Here is a 23,432-nt window from a genome sequence, read left to right on the forward strand (position 1 = left end):
TGAAAACCATAAATTATCTTTTATGTGCTAGGAAGAGTAAAAATTATCTTTTGATAATATATTTATAGTATATCTTAGTTGTAAAGTCATTGTGCTATTTTTTTTCAGTCTTGGCATGAACATTTTATAAAATTTTATTACTGTTGATAGACAGTTCTGTTCAAGCAATTAGTACTTTTTTTGTGATACGTATCTGTATAGTAAAATTTTAAAATACTGGTATTCTTTAAGTGAAGAGCAAATATTTCAGTGTTACATATAATAATTGTTACATGTTCATAAAACATAGATATAAAGAATTCATTTGATACTTAGTCATGGCATATTTACTTCCCATGTGTTTCTTCCACTCCCCAATTTATTTTTTTATTAAATAAAATGTTTATGCCAGATAATTCTGGAGATAAGTAGTACAGTATAGAAATTATTGCTATAATGTCTTGTGATCATTTTTCTTTTGTTCACTATATTCTCAGGGTCCAGCAGAATACCTGGTACTCAACTATTTTTGAATGAATGAGTAAGGGAAGAAATAATGATAAATCTTTGTTGTAATACAACTGTTATGTGTTAATCTGAAAAACTTGACTATTTTTCCCAATTATACAAAACAGAAAATTCTGAAAATTTTCACTCTAAATTACTTTGAAAAAATATTATAATTTTAGCCCAGAATTTATTATTACAGTTTAGCATGCATAATTTTAATGAGCAGCTTTGAACTCTCTAAGACTAACACTAGGATTTGAATTATTGGGCAAAATTCCTAGTGAAGAGGAATTTTGTGAGTTGCTTAGTATTAACAATAGTGGAATTCAGAGACACGGGTAGAAGGGCAGTAGTTGGCTATAACTGCCACCCCATGGAAGACTAAAGGAGGAGAGGCACTAATCTAAGGCCATGAAGAATCAGGGCAAAAGCTGGGCAAATGACCAGGTGTGAGGCATGCCTTGTTTGGTACTAAAGACTTTTTTACATGCAACTTTAGAGACGTTTGACTGTGTTAATCACAAGAGCTGTTCTTTAAAGGAACTGCATAGCACCAGGGCAACTGGAGGATTTAGCAGGAACACTATTTTGAGTGTTATTTTGAGCTTCCCCTGGGAGAGAAATGTCATTTCCTGATGGACGAGGGACCACACTGAAGAGAGAGGACACTGCTCCTAAAAGTATCAGCACCTAATCAGGATAAATTGTCATTCTTTGGTCACTGTTAATGTTTCTGCCACTAGAGGATAGCAGCTGGTGGGGATGGGGTGGCTAAAGTGATTTATATCATTTGCCCAGGAAAATCACTGAAGCTATGACAATGAATGCATCTGTAGTGTTAGCAGTCCCTGAACCTAGAGTTCCAGGGTCACTGCAGCTTTCTGTACTGTTATGTGGGATATTTGTATCATGACACCTGGCACTTCAGGAATGTGTTTGCTATTCACACTGATAGTGCCATTGTGTTCTTCATTCTCCCTCCACATCCTCACTGGTTTTTCCTTTTCTTTTTTCTCCTCCTTTTCCTTTGTTCATCATTGTCAGTCTTAGATCTGAGTTACCCCCATGTGTAAGAACTTAGCATGTGCATACTTCTATAATATAACCTTTGTTAATGTGGACATTTAACATTTAACACTGTGTGCTTTTTTGATCTGATAATTTTCTATGGTTGTTTTTTAAAGGGTGGTTATAATCTATATTTGGAGTGGGAGGGGAAGGGTCAAGTCAGTGAAAATGGGAACTGTCTGCTGAGTGGCTACCGTGTGCCAGGTCGTGGACTAATTGCTTTACATAGCTGTTTCTTTTATGTCAGAACAAAACAGTTTTAATCTTAGTGTTTAGAATGTTGTAAACAGATCAATAAACCTCTTTTACTCTGGGTTTACTAAATAGAACTTGGAAATAGCACTGCTACATCAAATGTTATTCCTTATAACAGATTTTCACCTATTCTGTAGGCTATACACCATTTTCTCTTGTACCTAGTGATGCAAACATATCTTGTCATAATGACATGAGACTAATAAGGTGAATTACAGTAGGGAGTTGATGTTCCTTGTATGAATTAAGCTTACTTTTTTCATCACTCCTCAGATAAGTTTAATATTTTACTACAGTGAAAAATATTCTAAAGCACTTCAACTCTTTTTGGGTGGTTCTATAGGTAAAATGCCTTACTCCATCTATACAGTACCTCTTGTTATAGGACATACTACATTGATAATATCCCTATCTCTTGCTATAGAATTATTATAATGCAATTTTCCTGTAGAGAATGTTAGTCAGCTCTTTTTTTTTGCACTAGTGTGAGCCCTTCAAAGATTTGGTAAGCCAGGGATTTGGCTTTTCTAATGAGATTTAAACTCCTTCAACACACTCGCCGGGTTTTAAAGCAGCTTGCAGGTATCAAGTGGGGGAAAGATCAGCATTTGGGAAGGCACTGAAACAAGCAGAGGATGTCTTCACATGCTGGTACTGTGAAGGAGTCCTTCTCATGCCGGTTCCATCCTCCCACTCCATCATTTACTATGAGCACATGTTTTTGTATTTTAAATATAAATTGTTTTTTTTGGCTTTGTACTTAATGTATTTTTTAATGTTTAATTCTTAGTGATGAAAAATAAAGATTATAAATTAATACTTTTACCAGCACAGAAATATCTTTAAATACATACTTGGTTTTACAAATGGGGGGAAGGGAGTGTACTTTAGAAAAAGGGATGATCTCTTTCCTACCAATGAGTATTATTCTACCACAACTTTTTACCTCCCCTTTTCATAGCCACACCACTGCTTCTAACCCCTCACTTCGTAATTATGGTGGCATCTTTATCAGATCTCCAAGTTGCTGTGTCCCTGGATGATTTTTACATGCTGCCATGCATATTTTTCAACACTGTTGATGAGCAGGGTGACTCTGATTTCAAAACTCCTCTACAAATGTCCAGTTTAGCAACACACTGTTGTTGCCATATATCCTGTTCTGTCATCTTTGAAAACTTCACAACTTACAGCATCTTTTTCAGAATTCCCTCTGCATTTGCTTGACCGCTCATCTCCACCACTTCTTCAGACTTATTCTTGGTTCTCATTCCAAGCAGTTTCCCTTAACTGTTCTCCCTTTCTTCCCAGTCTATCTCTTCTTTTTCAACTTCAGGCTAGAACCAATTGTAAGTCATTTTAGTTTTACCAAGTGCCACCAAATTCTTTGCCTCCTACACTTTCCTACAATATCATTTGCCTACCCTGAATCACTCCTACATCTGCTTTTGATACTTCTAAACAGCCCACTATAACTCAAGTTGTAATATTTATTATTATCTGATGTCAACTAGATCTTTGCTTCTGTTTAAAAAAATGCCTTTAGTAATCTCTTTTTTTTTTTTTTTTTGGTGAAGACAGAGCCCTTGCTCTGTCACCCAGCAGGGGAGGGCAGTGGTGCGATCTTGGCTCACTATAAATTCCACCTCTTGGGTTCAAGTGATTTTCCTGCCTTAGCCTCCCAAGTAGCTGATTACAGGCACACACCACCATGCTTACATTTTTTTTTTTGTATTTTTAGTAGCGATGGAGTTTGGCCATGTAGCCCAGGCTGGTCTTGAACTCCTGAGCTCAGGCAATCTGCCCGCCTCAGCCTCCCAAAGTGCTAGGATTACAGGTGTGAACCACTGCGTCTGGCCTCTTACTCCCTTTTATAGTCCCCATAGAGCAGTACTTCAAAGCCTTGACTGCACATCAGAATCACTTAAGCTTTTCCAAGTTTCAATGCTCAGGCTGCATTCATGACCTCTGGGCTGGGACTCAGGCATTAATAGTTTTTGAAGTCGCCCAGGGGATTTCAGTATGCATGCAAGACTGAGAACCACTGCCAGAGGACTGTTCCAAAGAGCCTTTAATCAGGTCCCAAATTTCACCCTCTGTTTCCTTAAGTTTGACTTATTTTCACTTTACTGAAAAGTATCTTGATAGAACTCAAAATATGAAGGTAGAAACTGTTACATTTCATGGAGAGGAATTGATAAAAGCCTGTGGCATTATGAAGGGAAGGATTTCAACTAGAGAATTAGGAAACATTTGAAGAAGGAAATCATACTTTAAATGAAACTCTACTTTCATTTAAAAGAAGATATCCTAGTGGAGAGGACAGTGTTAACATTAGTTTATAAAGGAGCTTTGAGTGTCACATGCAATTTTGGTTAAGAAACTTGAAGACACAGTATAAGGAACCATGGCTGTGCTTTGGTCAAGGATAGGCTGAGGTAAACATCCAGAATGACTCAGCGAGTTTAGAGCACAGGCATATGACACCTCCTGTTATCATAGCCATGTGGCCATAACATGGGAAGGCTTATCATTTGGCTCTAAGCCACTATTGTCTGTAAAAGGTATAATTGCTCTGCTTACACTGTATAGGCAGGCTTGTGTCCAGGGAGAGAAAGTTGAGCTGCTTACCCTGAAGGCAAAGGACAGCAGGCCGTGTAGCTGTGCATGGGAGCAGCCAGCTCAAGCAGCCAAGACAGAACGATGTGTGTGAGCTGTTGATGGGAGAGCTGCTGAATAAAACTACATTTCACCTGCTTATGGCTCCCCGAGTGTTCTTTCAGTGATCTGCCTATCTACTTACTCCCCTTGGACCTCAGCAGGGGCTGGACCCTGGGCATGACATTTGGTGTAGTTGTGAACCTGACAATTGGCATAGTCAGCAGGATGAAGTCCCGGGTCGGCTATGTGGCCACAGCATGGGCTGTGGTACCCAGTGACAGTGGTGCTACTGCTTGGATGGGCCCTAGTGGAAACACAGGAGGCAGTGACAGGGTCTCCCACAAGTATGGAGAAGGTACTGAAGCACCTGGAAGTGCACAGAACTGAGGAAAAGCATGCCTTTCCTGGCAGAGTGAGATAGGCATTTGTAACTGTGCTGCAAAAAGTGCATACCCAGTCCCTGTGGGACACAGCGCAGGGAGGAGGAAGAACCTACGTTGCAGGCTTCCCTGGTAATCCACCAGAAAATAGAGCATGAACAGCTGTTGGGCCCCAAGAGTGAGCCTAGGGACCCTTCCCCCCACCACCGTGGTGGAATACATTTCATATGGAGCCTGCACCCCCACTATGTTGCAGGAGCCAAGCAAGTAATGTCTGCAGTCATGTATAGACTTAGGGCAAGTCATTCGGGAGAAGGATGTTGCTGTGCAACCTGGTCCTGCCCGAGCGTTCCAGTTCACAGATTGCCTGCTGCAGTCAGGCAGAAGTGTAAAGCCTTTTCTGTTCGATAAGAAACTGGCCAAGTTTCCTGGCTTGGAGGGCACCGGAGAACTAAAGGCTATATGTGGACTTGGCAATCCACTGGTCCCTGAACCCGGATAAGTTTCCAGGCAGAGTTGTATTTATTAAAGGTTATGAAGGCCAGTCAGTTAAAGTGAAACGTTTGTCTTTGCACCTTGGCATCAGCCACTTAGCTCTCCACTTGTGCACTGTGTATGTCTCTTCCATGCTTGGAGACATTCTGAGGGTGGATGTTTTGCATGGCTTGGCAGATGTGCCATCTGTCATGGACTTGCCAGACCGATTGACAATGGAACTGGGATGGTGCCACTGTGTGGTGGACTTGACCAATACATTCCTCTCAATCAACATTGTTCCAGAGAGGCAGGAACAGTTTGCCTTCATGGGAGGGCAACAAAGGACTTTTACAGTGTTGCTGCAGGACTGTATGCATAGCCCCATCATATATCATGATCTTGTTGATGATGTTATGTGAACCTCTGATTCTCATGCAGATTTAGAAGTGGCAACACCCACTTTGCCTGGGATTGGATGGTGAGGTGGAGATAACCAAGCAGGCTATTTAGTAGGCACAAGCCCTATGGGTAGTTGACCAGGGGTGCCCATTTAAACTGAATGGATATGTGACCACAAATAATGTTGGCTAGGGCCTATAGCAGTGCATAGAGACCTTGGAAGTGCCAACAGGCTTTTGGTCTCAACTGTAGAAGAGAGCTAAGCTCCAGAGTTCACTAACAGAGAAACAGTAATAGCGGATGAGTGCATTCATAAGTAACAACTCCCGTGACTGGCAAGGCAGTCAGTAAGTTCATATGCTGCCCCTCAGGCTCATAAGAGCATGGCAGAATGGGTTAGCGTCATCTTATGGACAACTTACCTGAAACTGGGATGAGTGTGTTCATGGGTAATGACTCTCCAGATAGGGACAGTGCAGACATCCATTTTAGCTAAGTGAAGTGCCTGCTTAGAACAGTGGAGTACACTGAGTACAAGTCCCTTAGCAGCAGAGCTCTAAGAAGTCTTGGGACCTGTAGTCCTAATGCAAGATAAGTCCATGGGGCCGGAGCACCCCTAGACTCTGAAGCTTCACCACAAGGAAGGGCGTCCCCCTATTCCTAATGGGGCACAGTACACAGATAGGTCTAGTCAAGGTGCTACTGCTTCCTGGACTGTTGTCTCAGTCCAGCCTAGTACTGACACTATATGGTTTAATACCAAGTGTGGGCAAAGTAGCTAATGAGTTAAACTTAGAGCAGTATGGAGGGTGATCACCAAGGAGGTGACACCTACAGTAATCTGCACCTATAGCTGGACAGTTTATCGAGGACTAACTTTGTGGTTAATTACCTGGAAGTTACAGAATTAGCTAGTCACTAACCCATGTAGAGCTAGGCCATGTGGCTGGATCTATGAGAGAAAGGATGACCTTCTCCAACCAGTTATGGGGATGAAAAGTAATCTGTTATTACCTGCCCCAATGCCCCTACAGGTAGGGAGACAAAAAAACCCTGTTGTTAGCCATGAACTCTCCAAGCCCCGCATTGCAGATGGTTGGTGATTGTAGCCCCCCGCAGGGAAGGGTCTGCAGTATAACTTACATGTTACTCCTTGGGTATTTAATGTATGATCTTCACAGCCAGTCATAGGGGAACAGCCAGAGAAGGAACCCTCTTCCAGGGAACATGTGTACTGTCCTTGTGACCTATCATAAACTTCCTTGTGACTTTGGCATGGGTGCAAGACCCACGGGAACCATAGAAAGCTGATAAGGTGTAGTATCATTGCCCAGGGAGAAGCCCTTGGTGGCTGCATTGTTACCCAGAAATGAAAAGCTGATTTGTATTTTTCCTGAGGGACGTGATTTACCCCTGTTAGTACCCGTGCTTTCTTTGTTGTTTCGTCTGTAAGTTGGCATACTCCAATTAGCATTGTGGACTGGGCCCACACCTACACCCAGGTGACCAGTGTCTCCAACTGTTGGATCTGCACTGCCCTTTCAGCAACAGCTGTGGATGGCTTGCCCTGGCACATGCATCCAGCTTCTGTGCAGAACTGGACATGGCTAGAAACTTGGGGCCCCACAGACAAAGGATGGGATGCAACATAGCAAGCTTTGAATAGGGGGCATCGCGAAATCCACGGCAAGCCTGCCCCTTGGCTGACTCTAGTGTCCACAATGGGTGGAGCTGGCTAATGGGAGAACACGTGGTGCCCCCATTGTGGGTACCACGATGGATAGAGCAGCACTGGGGTAAAGTCACTGTGGGATGGTTGCCTGCTGAAATTTGTGCAAACATAACACATGTCACTACACCAAGGGTGTGATGGAGTAAGTGGCCTTACCAAGGCTGGGCCCCAGTGGACTTTGTGCTCCCCTTGGAGTTGATGGGTCTGTGGGGGCACAGGATGGCCATATCTGCCAGCCAATTGAAGTGTACCTGGGGGTGGCCCTATGTGCGTGCCACTGTGCTTCCCACATTGCCTAGTCACCTGCATGACTACAAGGTGCTTAATTCCCAGTTTTTACGAGTGCAGTGGGCCTCTTGGTGGTTCTATCCCTTAGCAATAACTATCCCTAGAGTAGGTGTCATTACTGTGGAAATGCAAGTTACAGCCCTTGCAGAGCACACACTGGGACCCTGAGTTACATCTGAGTTGCCCTCCTTTTGTCAACTGATAAGGTTAATCAGATTAGGAAGGTGGTGCTGCAAAACTGGATGGCCTTAGACATAGTCACAGCTGCCCAAGGTGGCACCTGTGCCCTTATAGAGACACAATGATGTACATTCATCCCTGACAACCACCATAACATAATGGCAGCTTTACAGGGGGTGTCACAGGAGGTTAAAGTGATTGAACACCTTACTGATGACTCCCTGCAGAGACGGTGTATCTCTGGGCTCTGGCCTACATTGAGTTCTAATAATCATGGGTAGCATAGCAGGAATATTGGGTAGAATAGTAGGTTATTGCTTCCAATATTGTTGCTGTGGCCTGTGGGTCCAAGGTGCTGCCCTATGTGCACAGGTCCCCACTAAAAGGACTCCCTCAGTCGAGTGGGTAAGGCCTGACTGCCAATGCTGTATATCAAATCTATCAAACCTATGTACCCAAAACTTATGTATAAAGCCTGTGTGTGTGTATATTGAGCCTGTGTACCAAAGCTTATGTGTATAACCTGTGTATCCAAAGCCTTTGTCTCCCTCAGCCTAGCGGGTAGAGTGTAAGGAACATGGCTGTGCCTTGGTCAAGGATAGGCCGAGGTAAACATCCAGAGTGACTCAGCGAGTTTAAAGCACAGGTGTATAATTCCACTTGTTACCATAACCATGTAGCCATAAAATGGGAAGGCTCATCATTTGGCTCTAAGCCACTGTTGTCTATAAAAGGTATCATTGCCTTGCTGACACTGTATAGGCGCCCTCGTGCCCAGAGAGACAAAGAGTTAAGCTGCTGACCCAGAATGCAAGGGAGAGCCAGCCTTGCAGCTGTGCATAGGAGTGGCCGGCTCAAACAGCTAAGAGAGAGCGGTCACTGTAAGAGAGCTGCTGATGAGAGAGCTGCTGAATAAAGCCATATTTTACCTAGCTACAGCTCCTCCAGTTTTCTTTCAGCTATTTGCCACTCATCCACCCACTCTCTCCAGACCTCAGCATGGGCTGGAACCTGACCCTGAACCTAAGACATGGAACTTAGAAGGCTGTTGCAATGATCCAGGAGTGATAAAGTGAAAATGTGAATGAAGGCAGTGGCGAGTGAATTGGGGGTGTCGCCTACAAGATAATATGTTCTTTGATTTTACTTACTGGTGTGAATTTTCTGCTTCATTTTTACATGACCAGGGTAACACTGATTTTAAAGCCTCTCTATATCTATAACCTTTATCTTCAGTTCATCTCCAGTTTAGCAAAACACCATGGATACAGAAGAGGTGGGTATGGATCAGGGGGAGTAGAGGAAGAGTGAAGAGTTAAGGATGACTCCCTGTTTTCTGTCTTGGGCCACTACCTTATCATAATGCCATTCAGTGAGATGGAAAATGACACTGAGGTGAAGCAAGTTTGGAGTAGAACAGTACAGATTTTGAATATGTCATAGAACTTCTGGATGATGTTCATGGCACAGCAGGAAATGTAGCTCTATAGTTAGACTGATTAACTGAGAAAAATGTTAGCAAAAGGCTTGATACATGTAAGTACTAAATTGTAATTTATTAACAAAATTTAACCACCAATGGCAGATTAGTGGTGATTTTACTGTTATATAAATTTCAGTATTACTATTTTGGGCTCCCTGAATTTGTAGTATCCCTATGTACTATGTTATAAGACTTTTTTGTCTCCCAAGAATGGTTAGCTGGCTGAGTAAAGCTGGCAAGTGTGGTAGGAATAGAGGGAGGGGTGGTAATAATAATAGCTATAATATACACAGTGTTACTACATGCCCTTAACCGGTAGAATCTCATTTAATCTTAACAGTCATGCTATGAGATGGGCATTATTGGTATCCTCATTGTTGAGATGAAGCAAAGAGGCTGAGTAACTTGCCCAAAGTTAAATATCTGGCTTGTGACAGAACCTATAATTGAACTTGTTGTGATTCCACAGCTCATGGTCTTGACCACTACCCTGCAGTTAACTTGAAACACTAGTTTTTAAGTAAAGGACAAAACATTAGGATGAGTCCAGCTTTAAGAACTTAAATAAATGCACAGTGGAAGAAAAATCCCAGCTAAAGGCATTGGAAGTGCTAGTTGGAGGGTAATTGAATGATATCTTACGTGATTTCAACATAACTAGGAAAGAAAAAAGAGTTATGTGAGAGTGAAGCTGTGATAAGGCTATGTCTGATTTGAGTAAAAAATATTAAGCTGTAGGAATGAATGGATGCTTCCATTTAGGAAGTACTGATTCTGGAGTTGGTAGCTCTCTTGTGTAAAAAGTATTTAGTGTGAAGTGTTTTGATGTAGGCTGCCTTTCTGCTGAAATTCAAAGGGGTAAAAAAAAAAGTGTAATTGTCCTAATAATTGATATCAGTCTTTTTTCAAAAGTTTAGGCTTAAGAAACATAGGTAGGCTGGGTCTAGTGGTTCACACCTGTAATCCCAGCACTTTGGGAAGCTGAGGCAGGAGATCACAAGAGACCAGGAGTTCAAGACCATCCTGGCCAACACAGTGAAATGCCATCTCTACTAAAACTACAAAAATTAGCTGAATGTGGTGGCACATTCCTATAATCTCAGCTACTGGGGATGCAGAGGCATGATAATTGCTTGAAACTAGTAGGTGGAGGTTACATGAGCCAAGATTGTACCACTGCACTCCAGACTGGCAGAAAGAGACTGTCAGAGGGAACAAAAAGCAGCACAGAGCACAGTTATATTTTAAAAAGAACATGTGCCTTTTACATCAGACCACCGACATTCATTTTCTGTCCCCAGGGAAAAGCATCTTAGAGTAGCATTCGCATCCTCAGATCAGCAGCATCGGCATCACCTGAGAACTTGTTAGAAATTCAAATTCTTAGGCTCACTGCAGAGTTTACAGAATCAGAAACTTGAGGAGGGGGCAGCAATCTGGTTCACCAAGTCCTCCAGCTAATTCTAATGCATACTCAAGTTTAAGAACCTCATTTAGATCAGATAGTTTATTTTCAGCAATAATGCATCACAATTGTAATAAAAAAATAGTGTAATAGTGTAATTGAAAGTCTCAGATAGTAGTTGCTATTATACATTAGGTTGTTACAAGATACATTTAGGCATATTTCACATGTACAATTGGTTTCTGATTTCTATGACTGTGCATAGAAATCCTTCTTTACTCTCCCAGTACTGGTTTCTCTACCCACTACCACTATCACAGCTGTCAAGGAAGTTGTGAGAAAACTAACAGATAGATTTTAGATAATTTGCAATTTATAAATAGAAGGACAGAAAAAAACTGAAAAGTATGAATCGTTTTGGGCAATACACACCCTTTCCATTGTGGGGCAGTCCACAATGGACAAGAATAGTTTTTAATTCCATTATATTCACTAAAGGTCTGATATCAATATTCTAATAACGTGGACCACAGGTAAAATTCAGAAGGAATCGTGTAAATTTCTAGGTTTGGGTCCATAAAACCAGCTTCACAGATACTGGTGGGATACTCAGTTTAGCTACCATAATAATATAGCTGAAAATAAGTTCAAGGTAAGGCATTGGGAATGTAGGTAGGCCCTCCAGAGGTGTTATTCTGGTTTAATAGAAGCGTCTTATTCTGCTTTAATAGAAGCGTTGCTTCTCTAACTAGAACTAATTACTTCATTCAACAAATATTCATTGCCCAGGAAATACAGTAGTGAACCATATAAAAATGCCTGCTCCCATGGAACTTACTTGCTAGTTGGAAGAAAATACTATAAATGTCATGTGCTCCATAGTTATAAGTGCTGTGGAGAAAAATAGAAAACAGAATAGGGAGCTACAGAAGACAGAGATGCAGCTTTAAATAGAAGAGACATCACCAAGAAGATAAAGAGCTGAACAAAGACCTGAAAAGAATCAATGAAGGCTTTCATCTAGCACCTGGGCAGAGAAAGTGAAACCCGTGTTGAGGAGAGCTAGTAGGATAGTAAGTGGGTCTTGTCATCTGAGAAATGTCAGGAATGTTTAACCTGCAAGACAGAAGATAGTGTTAGCTGCCATCAAACACTTCAAGAATGGACTTGGGAAGAATTTAGATTTTCTTTGTTTTTGCAGGGATGAGTACGCAGTAAGAAAATCACAGCTACAGAGAGAGCACTACCTCTTGGAAACAACTTTCATGATGTTGGTCCTGCCTGTAGACAGGATATTGCCTTCAGAGAGCCTAGTTTATCTTCCTTAAAGGAGTTTGATATTGTTTGGATGTCACTTTAGTGGTGGTAATGGTGAGGGAATTCGAGCTTTAGAAGGGTGATTGCATTTATGCCTTTGAGATCACTCACTATTCCGAGAATCAGATTCTGGGATTAAAAAGCAATAACATTGTTATTCCACACGTAGTTGCCATCTGTTAAAAAAAAATAAATAACTACACTGTATAAACTATAAAATCCATTCAACAAATATTTATTGAGAGCCACTGTATGCCAGGGAAATTTAGTCAACAAGTTTGGGGTTCATTTTTCTTGAACTTAACAGAATGTTTGCCTTTAAAATTGATTTACTTTCCAGACATTTTCTTTTTTCATTTTTATTTTGGAACTTCATTTCTCTGCAGCAGTCCTTTGGATTATCAAGAGTAAATAACTTGCTATCCTTAAGATTTATGTTTTATAAACCTAGGATTTGAGAGGGTAGCAACTCGTTCTCTGGTGCCTTGGTAGTATTGTGGAACATGAAATGGTTCGGCTTTTAGAAATATCTTTTCTCCCAACCTCCTTGTTAACATTGGCATATCACCAGTTTTCTCAAAGAAAAGGTTTTTTTGAGGTATTTTGTCTGCAGCAAAGGACTGGTACTTATTGATTTCTCATCCACTGTGGAATATTTTATAAAATTAAAATGTGTTTGACTTATTCTAAAATGCATAACAAAAATAATTTGAATTGATGAAGGATTGGGTCGATATGTGAAAGAGCTAATAGAATAAAATGTTAATTGTAGAATTTAGGTAGTAGAGGTGTGTGTGTGTGTGTGTGTGTGTGTGTGTGCGCGCGTGTGCTTACTACAAACTTTTTTCAACTTTTCTATATGTTTAAACCTTTTTATAATAAAATATTGGGGAGAATTATGCTTTTGGATACTATGGCAATGTCAAATCAATTCAGATTTTCTATAAAACTATGCTTCCTATACAGTAAATGCTCACAGTCCTCACTTAACATAGTTGATAAATTCCCAGAAACTGGTTTTTAAGTGAAATGACATATAATGAAATTGATTTAACCATAGGCTGATTGATATAAATAAGAGTCAAGTTCCTACAGCCTATTTCTGGTCACAGAAATATCATCAAACTTCTCAATAAAAACCAAAACACTTCTAATATTTAGCATGGAAATAAATGTGAGCTCTACATACACTTAATAAAGATAAATAAAAACAAGTAGGACAATTATTTATCCACATAGTTCAGTTCAGGGTCACAGGTGGTCAGAATCCAGCAGCTCAGGAAGGCAAGAACCAACCTAGACAGGACAGACACCATCCCATCACAAGGCACACTCCCACACACTCCCACACTAACTCACACCAGGACAATGCAGACACAGCGAACCTCACATACACGTCTTTGGGATGTGGGAGGAAACTGGAGTACCTGGAGGAAACCCATGCAGACTCGGAGAGAACATGCAAACTCCACACAGATAGTAGCCCCAACTGGGAATCTGTTTTTTTTCCCGCTTCATTAACACTATATCAAAGCAACCTTATCAGAGGACCACCTTCTGTACTTGCTGAGGGAGAGGTAACAGTCTGGGTACTGGCATTGGTCCACAGAAAACATTTTTAGTAGCAGTGATTTTAAAATTTATTTTACTGTATTATCTCATATAATACTAAAAAAAGTGTTGAGAAAAGTATCATTTCACATTTTAAGCATATATCAAAACATCACGATGTACCCAATAGTATATAAAATTGTTACTAAATAAAAAGTTTTTTTAAGTTATATTGACACAGAATGGCTGGGCTTCCAGCCAAAGCCCCACGCTTAATTCTGGAATGGCGGCTGTTAGTGAAGACAGCTGACCCCATTTTTCCACCCAAATGTTGCCTTTTTGCCCTGCCACATCTCTGTCTCTGCCCTTAAAAAGCAACTGGCAGAGCAGCACGAGCTGCTGAGCATCAGGGATACAAGTGGCTGCACAGTGAACTGAGAAGCAGCAACTGAGCATCAGAGACTACAGATAGATGTGACTAACTTCAGATGGTGTGGCTTCAGGGAAAGATCACTTTCTTCTTCCCTCACCATTACCTTTCCAACTCCCATCCCGCCAAGAGCCACTTCCATCACCGAATAAAATCATCCACATACACTATCCTTCATTCATATGACCTGTCTCTTCCTGGATGCCAGACAAGAACCAAGAGTGCAGGGGCTTGGAGCTGCTCCAGGGCCTACACATCCTGATCCCACAAGGGGGGGATTGGCCGGTTCCAGTGTTCATTTGTTCCAGTCCCTACACACGCTTGCTCACACATTCTCTCTTGTGAGGAGTGGCCAGTGGCAGTCTGAGTGAAACAGATCACTCAGTTCCTGCCCAAAAATGGGCTCAACGTCAAGGGAATTATCCCATCTCAAGATTATCTGTATTCCATTAATGAGGAAACTGACCCGGAATGGTTCAGAGTCTTTTAGCTTGAACTCTCAGGTCTCCTGATGCCTGAGATACTTTCAGTTTTGTCACATTATTTCCCAGCTGATGAGAGGAAAGTAGCACAGAAGTAAGGATGAGGAAAGTAGCACAGAAGTAAGGATGAGGTAAATAGAATTCCATAATTGAAGCTGGAATGCTGTAAAGCTGTAAGACAACAGGGGAATACTTTTTTTTTCAGATATTAAACATAAATCATTTTAAGAATTTATTCAACATTAGATATATTATGAGACTTCAAAAGTAATACACTAGGCTGGGCGCAGTGGGTCATGCCTGTTATCCTAGCACTTTGGGAGGCTGAGGGTGGTGGATTGCCTGAGCTCAGGAGGTCGAGACCAGCCTGGGCAATGCAGTGAAACCCCACCTCTACTAAAATACAAATAAATTAGCCAGGTGTGGCAGCATGCACCTGTAGTCCCAGCTACACAGGAGGCTGAGGCAGGAGAATTGCTAGAACCTGGGAGGCAGAGGTTGCAGTGAGCCGAGATCATGCCACTGCACTCCAGCCTGAGTGGCAGAGTGAAATTCCATCTGAAAAACAAAACCAAAAAAGTAAAAGCAATACACTAAAGTTTTAAGATTTATTTTCTGTATTATTACAGTGAGGGCAAAACAAGGAAAGCATTTTCTTTATAGAATAGATGGAACAAGGTAGCCCAACCAAGAAACATTCAGACTTTTCCATCACACTGAAACACATTGAATAAAGGTGGAAGAGATGGCTTAGGCTGAAGACATGGCTTTGGAAAACTAGTATCTTCTTTGACCTTGTGTCTATAAACATAGAACCTTTTCTCTACAAATGCATATTTGCCATGCCATTGCTCCCTTTTCCACGATGAACAGCATGATTTTTTTTCCCCTTCAGGGTCTCAGTCTTTGTTGCAGTGTCATACAGATTGGAAGCCTGAGTAGGGTGCAGTGATCTTTGTGTTTATGCAAGTGGCTTGGTAAATCTTCACTTTCAGTCTCATAATTACAAGGCTAAGGAGAACTTGCTATTGGCTTAGAGAAATTTAAGCTAAGCATTTGCTTGGGAAATACCTAGAAAGAAAGACTCAAAAATCTGCTATTAGCTGATATTAGAAGAAAAACATTTTAGAGAAACTTCATAATATTGATAAGATGATGGTAATATGATGTGTATGTATTTTTTTCTTTATACTTTTCAAAGCCCGTTTGTTTATTTGTGTTTATTAGGGTATAGATTCATTTCAGTTCTTAATACAGCATATAAGAAGGCATGGGCAGCTCAGGTCTTTATATCTGGTGTAAGGGTTGTTTTTTAATTTAGATTTTTTTTTTTTTTTTTTGAGACAGAGTCTCACTCTGTTATCCAGGCTGGAGTGCAGTGGCATGATCTCGGCTCATTGCAACCTCTGCCTCTTTGTTTCAAGTGATTCTCCTGCCTCAGTTTCTCGAGTAGCTGGGATTACAGACATACACCACCACGCCCAGCTAATTTTTATTTTTATATTTTTTTGTAGAGATGGGGTTTTGCCATGTTGGCCAGGCTGGTCTTGAGCTTATGACCTCACATGATCTGCCCACCTTGGCCTCCCGAAGTGCTGGGATTACAGGTGTGAGCCACCACGCCTGGCCTGGTCTAAGGGATTTAGATTTGATATGAGGGCTTTAGATTAATTACAAGTGATTTAGATTAGTTGGAAGGGTCTTTTGAAAGCAACTGTCTACTAGTTTATAGATAAGGGTCTAGAGATATTTCTTACCAAAATTTATTTTTTAGATAAAATAGATTATTTGCTATCAATTTTAAGTTGTGATTCTTCGTATTTGATAGGTAAAGGAATGGATTGGTTAAACTAATGCTTTTCATATCTTTGGAATTCATGGATCAGTAAGTAAAAACGGAGGTCAGATATTGCACTTTTTTGTGTGCCAAGAAAGGTAATTAACCATTACAACAACAATAACACTGCCTTTGCAAAGATTACGACAGAGAAATCTAACATAGCTGACTCTATCTTGCTTCTAGCCTCATAGGCTGGCTGTCTTTGTTCATTCCTATGCATAGGCCAAGCTAACCATGGAAATGATTTAGTTTATAGTTTAACTTGGAAGCCAAGATGATGATAAACCCAAAACTAAACCCCTTCTTGCTCAGGGACCAAAAACCATCTTTGTAAAACTAGTGAAAATCCACAAGATTAGGATTGTGGGAGGGGCCGGAGTTGGGCTAAAATGTAGGCTTAGTTTCTATAATCCCTAACTGCACTGTAATACTATGGCCAGAGGTCACAAGATTTGTGACTTCCCCAGTTGCTCCTATAGATAACATCACTTTGCAGAACCTAAGATTGGCCTTTTGAGGTATGTTTCACATTTTGCATTTTTGACCACCAACTAAATCTTCCCAGACCCACAGTAGTGATGCATCCCATCCTGTGGCCCCTACCCAGAGGCTAAGTGCAGGAGGACCGTTTTCCACACCCCTGTGATTTCATCTCTAAGCAGTCAACATTCCCCATTCCCCAAACCTTTGGCCACCAAATTATCCTTAAAAAAAACCCTAAACTCCAAGCCTTTGGGAGATTAATTCAAGTAATAACTCCATCTTCTGTGTGGCCAGCCTTACATTAATAAACCTCCTTCTCTGTTGCACAGTCTCAGTGAATTGGTTTTGTCTGTGCAGCCATGTGGGAAGAATCCATTGGATGAATATAACAACAAAACCACACATTTACTGTTAATAACATTGTATTATAAAAAGTGACTTCTTGCACCTATAGTTTCAACTTTTAGAATATTAAATAAAGTTAGCTTTATTAAAATGTACTTTGAAATCCTTGTATTTGTTTTTTTTCCACCTTGAATTCATGAAAACTTCATCCCACACTGGTCAACACACTAGCCTTTGGATTCAATAACTTTCCAAAGTTCGTTACTATAAGGACATGATGATTTCCTTTAAAATTCGAGTATCTAGCCAGGTGTCGTGGCTTATGCCTGTAATCCCATCATTTTGGGATAAGATGATGCTAATATCATGTGTACGTATTTTTTCCAGAAAAAAAATAACGTTATACTACTTTTTTAGTATATAGTATAGTAAAAAAAAATAGTATAAAGCTATTACACTAAAATAGTATAAAGCTATGGGAGGCCGAGGAGGGTGGATCACCTGAGGTTGGGAGTTTGAGACCAGCCTGACCAACATGGAGAACCCCCATCTCTACTGAAAATACAAAACTAGCCAGGCATGGTGGCACATGCCTGTAATCACAGCTACTCAAGAGGCTGAGGCAGGAGAATCGTTTGAACTTGGGAGGCGGAGCTTGTGGTAAGCTGAGATCACGCCATTGCACTTCAGCCTGGGCAACAAGAGTGAAACTCCATCTCAAAAAAAAAAAAAAATTGAGTATCTAATGATAGTAGACACTACAGAGGTTTTAAAGGTGCAGTTTGCAGTGTAAACAGGAGAGGTACAATGATGTATCACAGGACAGCAGTGTTTTATACCTTCACAGAGCATGGGGAAGTGTTAAGATGGCTTAGAATAGAGAAATACCATCAAGCTGTGGAATGCTTGGCAAAGAGGTGAACAGGAGCATTATCCCTCCTAATCCTTACCAATTCATTTACTGCTTGGCCCTTCCAGCTCAGTCGAATGAACCATATATTGATAAATTTTCATACTTGATTGCATGATGGTGAAGAGGGGAGCTCTAGAGTGAGACTGGGCTTAAATCTCGACTCTTCCACACTCTGGCTGTGTGATCTTGGCCATGTCTGTTTACCTCTGTATGCTTGTTTGTTTGTTTACCTTTTAGATAGACACTAGCACCTTCTTTATGCAGTTGTGAGGGTTAATACACATGAAGTCCCTAAAATAAATTTTAGCTATTTTCAAAATGTGATTTTTATCATGTGACTCTGCCTTAAATATTGATGGCCTTCCATGCTCCTGGAATAAAGACCAGAGCACTTTCCAGGCCTGACAAAGTCCACCCATCCTCCTCAGGCACCTCCCATTCCACTGTACTCTCGGGCCCTTCACTGTAGCCCAGGAAGCTGCCTTAAGGCCACCTTAGATAGGCTGTGTTCCCTCCACCCACTGTCCCCTGACTTTTTGGTTCCTTTTTATTTGAAAACACTTTGTCTTCAGATTTCTAATCACCTCCTCAGGGAAGCCGTAATGACCTTTTCAACTAGATTCAAACTTTGTTACAAACTCTTCTGGCATCAGAAATTCTCACTAATATTTATCAAGCCACAGGCATATCAGCTTGTATAACCATTCGTTTGCCCCACTGTAAGCTGTAGGAAGGCAGCAAACCCTTGTCATTTTGCTTATGACATCTGATCACATTGCCTGGCACTTTGGTTTGTCTTGGTAAACATTTATTGAACAAGTGGATAAGCTGTGGGGGTGGGAATGTACTCAGAGTGTGGAGGGCTACACAGGTATGCCCCTTTAATGGAACAGAGAATATGTTCTTGAGAACAATGGAAGAGAAGGCTGGAAAGGTAGGTTGAGGAAGACTTGGATGGATAAAGAGCCTGGCACAAAACAGTGCCAGCAAAGAATCCATTGACTGGCTTTGGGCATACAGTGACCTGAAAAAAAAATACTGTCACCAAGCGCTTAAAGTCCGTGGAATGAATCTCGTCCCATGGAAATGATGGTTCAGTTCACGGTCCAGAGAGGTTTCTCCACGATAATCTGGATGTGCCTCTGCGTTGACCCCATGTCCTTCCTGTACAGTACCTCCAGGATGTGGCTGAGCAGCTGACAGCAGGCGTCCAGATCCTCTTGTCTCTCCAGATGGTACTTGAACTGATGGGTCATCATAGGAAGCAGGGTATCTCTGTAGTCATGCTGTGTGAAGTGCATATTTAACTAGGGCTAATAGCATTCTTCTCCAAATGCTGTATGAACATAAGTTATCATACTGCAGTGTAGTGAGCAGTCATGATACAGCCTGGTATATTAAATGTCCTCATTTTCCAAATGAATGTCCAAGTTGAAGGGTAAGCACACCAACTTTAAAGGCAGAAACATTTGGGTCTTGTTTTCTCACTACTAGTAGCAAAAGACATCTATTTTCTGCTAAGTCCTCATTCTTTTGGCTGTTTCTCTATAGTGTTTACATTTAAGGTGCCATTAATAAAATTTTATGAAGGACCCTAAAAAGTAATTGAGATACTTCACCTTAGTTATTATATTGTCTACTCTAATGTATTGTAGGTATTTCTCTTAAAGAGAGTAATCAGGTAGGAACCCATTCTTTTTTTTTTCCCAAGAATTTTTTGATAATTTAGTCCATCAGGTTTCGGACCATGGTGTCTTTTCTCAGGGTTTACTGCTCTCCTCCCCACCCTCTTACCTTAAGTTTGTTTCCTTAGGTAAAAGATGCACAAGTAGGTCTTGTTTCTTGCTTTTTTTTTTTTTTGAGGGTCAAGAGGTTATAGTTTCTTTTTTTTTTCTTTGGGTTCTGGGATGCATGTGCAGAATGTATAGATTTGTTGCATGGGTGTCCATATGCCATGGTGGTTTGCTGCATCTGTCAACCCATCATCTAAATTTTTAAGCCCTGCATGCATTGGGTTTTTGTCCTAATGCTCTCCCTCCCTTTGCCCCCCACACCTCCAAAAGGCCCCAGTGTGTGTTGTTCCTCTCCCTGTGTGCATGTGTTCTTGTTGTTCAGCTCCCACTTAGGAGTGAGAATTTGTGGTGTTTGGTTTTCTGGTCCTGTGTTGGTTTGCTGGGAATGATGGCTTCCGGCTTCATCCACATCCCTGCAGAGGACACGACCTCGTTCTTTTTTGTGGCTGCATGCTATTCCATGGTGTATATATGTGCCACATTTTCTTTATTCAGACACATGCACACATATGTTTATTGCAGTACTATTTACAACAGCAAAGACATGGAACCAACCCAAATGCCCATCAATGATAGACTGGATAATTTTTTAAAAATTTAGTACATGTTATCATTTAACTCACCTTGGTGGATGACCTTTCCAAAAAAATAACTTGAAATGAAAGGAGAGAATGTCCCTTTGGAGTTTTCACTTGAATCAGAGGCGGCACACTGGTCTTTCCTGGTACGTGACCATTGTTCTTTCTGCACATCTAGGGCGTGAACAGGGAGGCAAAGTGTGTCCTCTTGGACAGCATAGTCAGAACAGAGCACTGGGCTCCTTTGTGTTTCTGTGTCTGGTGTCATCACAGAAGACTCTGTTTTGTGTGAGTCACACACAGGTCCTGCAGATGGACAAGTACTGCCTTAATGTGTTTCCGTTCAGTAAAACAGTTCATGTCTTGGAGCTTCAGCACATGCGAGGCTCAGATTTTCCTTTTTAAAGTATATCTCTTTTAAGTTTGTATTACAACATGTATGAATCAGGAAATGAAATGTTTCTGTGTAAAATAATACTGGTATTTACATACTGGAAAACCAAAAAATTATTTGATTTCTAGTGATACTAAACTTCACCACAGTTACAAAGCTTCATGAATTGATAACACCTGAAAAATAGTTTTAAAAACTATATCACTGTTTCTCCAAGGACAGCATAGGTTATGGAAATTATGAGACAGTATATTATTTGGCATTATTAAGGAGAAAAAGGCATGTCTTATCTGTGGGACTCTTGTAGTTTTCTCAACGTTTTGTTGGCTGAACACATGCTGGCAGCCTTCCCGGAAACATCTCATAGCCACAATGATTTGGCAAGCAGATAATGTTTTTCTCGTCATTATAAAATCCTTTTAAATCAAAGAAATAATGCGTGGTTCAGATCAACAGCAATGTGTGAACAATAAGGGCTTCCGTGGAAAAGTATGTTTGAAGCCTTGTTTGGACAGCTGGGCAGACTTACCCTTGGCAGATACAGTTTCTTGTTATAGTAATCACATTTCACTTTTGTTTTTAGTTCACCATGACATTGTTAAGATATTCAGTGACTTCTTTGGTATATAAGCTGAGCAGATTAATGGGAAGAGTGGCAGTTGGTGGTGCTCAGATGGAAGGATATATGTCAGCTAAAATTCACTGAAACGTAAATAAATGTAACATACATAGTATGTCAGTTTTCCGACGTGAGGTTCCTAACCCCCACACTGAATAAGTTGTGTGCTCCATAGCATTTCATAAGAAAGTCACTGGTTGATAATTCCATGGGTGTTGGCCAGCACCCAGCAGGACATCTGGCTGCCAGAGGTGCACTTTGCTGGGTGAAGGAATGGGACAGAAAGATAGTAAAGGAGTAGTGTTTTTAGAGTCCCAAAGCCCAGGATTCGGTCTCTATTCTCCCCATAGCCATGTGACCTGGAGCCAGTTGCTCATCTCCTCAGCTTAAATCGCTTAAGCTTTAAAAGAGAATGGTTTTGGAGAGGGTAATGGAAGATTATGAGGAGTAAAAGAGATAATATAGGAAGAGCTCTAGGGAGACAGAATATCTGCTCCTTGGTGAGTTTGTCAGTGTAAGGAGTTCCCATGGCAGCTTTGATACCAGTATGGTACCCTGCTGGTACTCCAGGCAGACCTTCACTGAGGATCCTGGGTCCCACAGCAGAAAGTTGGAGGGTGACCACCGATGCCTGGAGACCAGCTCTGGAATGAATTTCCACATGTAACCACACTTTACCTGCCTTTAACTTGATAACTATTGTTATGAAAGGATGGAGGATTAAGATATTTTATATTTAGTGAGATTAAACCCATCATTGTGAGTTTCATAATTGATAAGCCTGAAAGATTGTCTTAAACTCTATTATTATTTCTGTAAGAACACAGATTATAGGAAGTATTAGATAATATATTTATTAGACAGTATAATTTATTTTACTCACAAAACTAATCTCACTCCTCTGGGACATTACTCATTATATTTCCATCCCTCTGATATCTTTTCCTTCCCTTTTCATATGGACAAAGTCCATGTTTTTATACTTCTTTCCTATAGAGCGTATAACAGGAAATCAGTAAACCTTAGTGGTTAATTAATTATTTAAATTATAAGTGCATTGACAGGTTTCACAGCTTTAAAGTCTGCCCTAGTTTTGCTCACAATTCTGCCTTCCTATCCACTACTCCTCTGCTAAATACTCTCCAAAATAATCTTTCAACATGTCACTTCCTTACTTCTTTAGTGTTTTCCATTGCCACCTGGATCAAATTACATCTCTGTACCTATCCTTTTTTGCTTATCCAGGGGTTCTTTCTCACCATTCTGTACTGTGAGCCCTGCTCTCCAGGCACTTGATCAGCTGCTTCTCACAAGATTAGATTCACCCTTTCCCTTTTTCCTCTGCAACATTCTTCTTATTATTATTATTTTAATTTATTTTTAAGCGACAGCCTTACTCTATCAGCCAGGCTGCAGTGCATGGTTCACTGCAGACTCAAACTCCTAGGCTCACGTTACCCTTCCACCTCAGCTTCCCAAGTAGCTGGGAGTACAGGCATGCACCAGTGTACCTGGCTATTTGTAAATTTTTTTGTAGAGATGAGGTCTTGCTTTGTTGCCCAGGCTGGTTGTGAACTCTTGGGCTTAAGCGATTCTCCCACCTTGGCCTCCCAAAGTGCTGGGATTCCAGGCATGAACCACCACAACCCAGCCCTTCCTCTGTGACGTTATTCATTTGGTTTCTTCCTTCTTCAGTATTGTTCCCTCTTCCTGATTCATTAAATATTTAAATTATACAAGTGCATGGATGGGGGCATGAAATAATTGGTTTAACCATCTGAACCACTCATTGACTCATCCAGTGGATATTTTCTGGATTCTTGCTATGTGTACTTGGACTAGTGCTCGGTGCTACAGATAGAATGGTGAA

At 41.0% G+C, this 23,432-nt stretch overlaps 1 protein-coding gene across 8 annotated transcripts in view; it reads left to right on the forward strand.

The window, feature by feature from the left end:
• Positions 1-23,432, forward strand: part of CADPS2 (calcium dependent secretion activator 2) — a 579,466-nt gene that overhangs the window by 180,762 nt on the left and 375,272 nt on the right. The gene's annotated exons all lie outside the window — the stretch shown is intronic.

This window comes from Aotus nancymaae, unplaced genomic scaffold (genome assembly GCF_030222135.1).
Source record: "Aotus nancymaae isolate 86718 unplaced genomic scaffold, 86718_ANA_hifiasm-v0.15.2.pri h1tg000002l, whole genome shotgun sequence".
In the NCBI taxonomy this organism is placed as follows: domain Eukaryota; kingdom Metazoa; phylum Chordata; class Mammalia; order Primates; family Aotidae; genus Aotus; species Aotus nancymaae.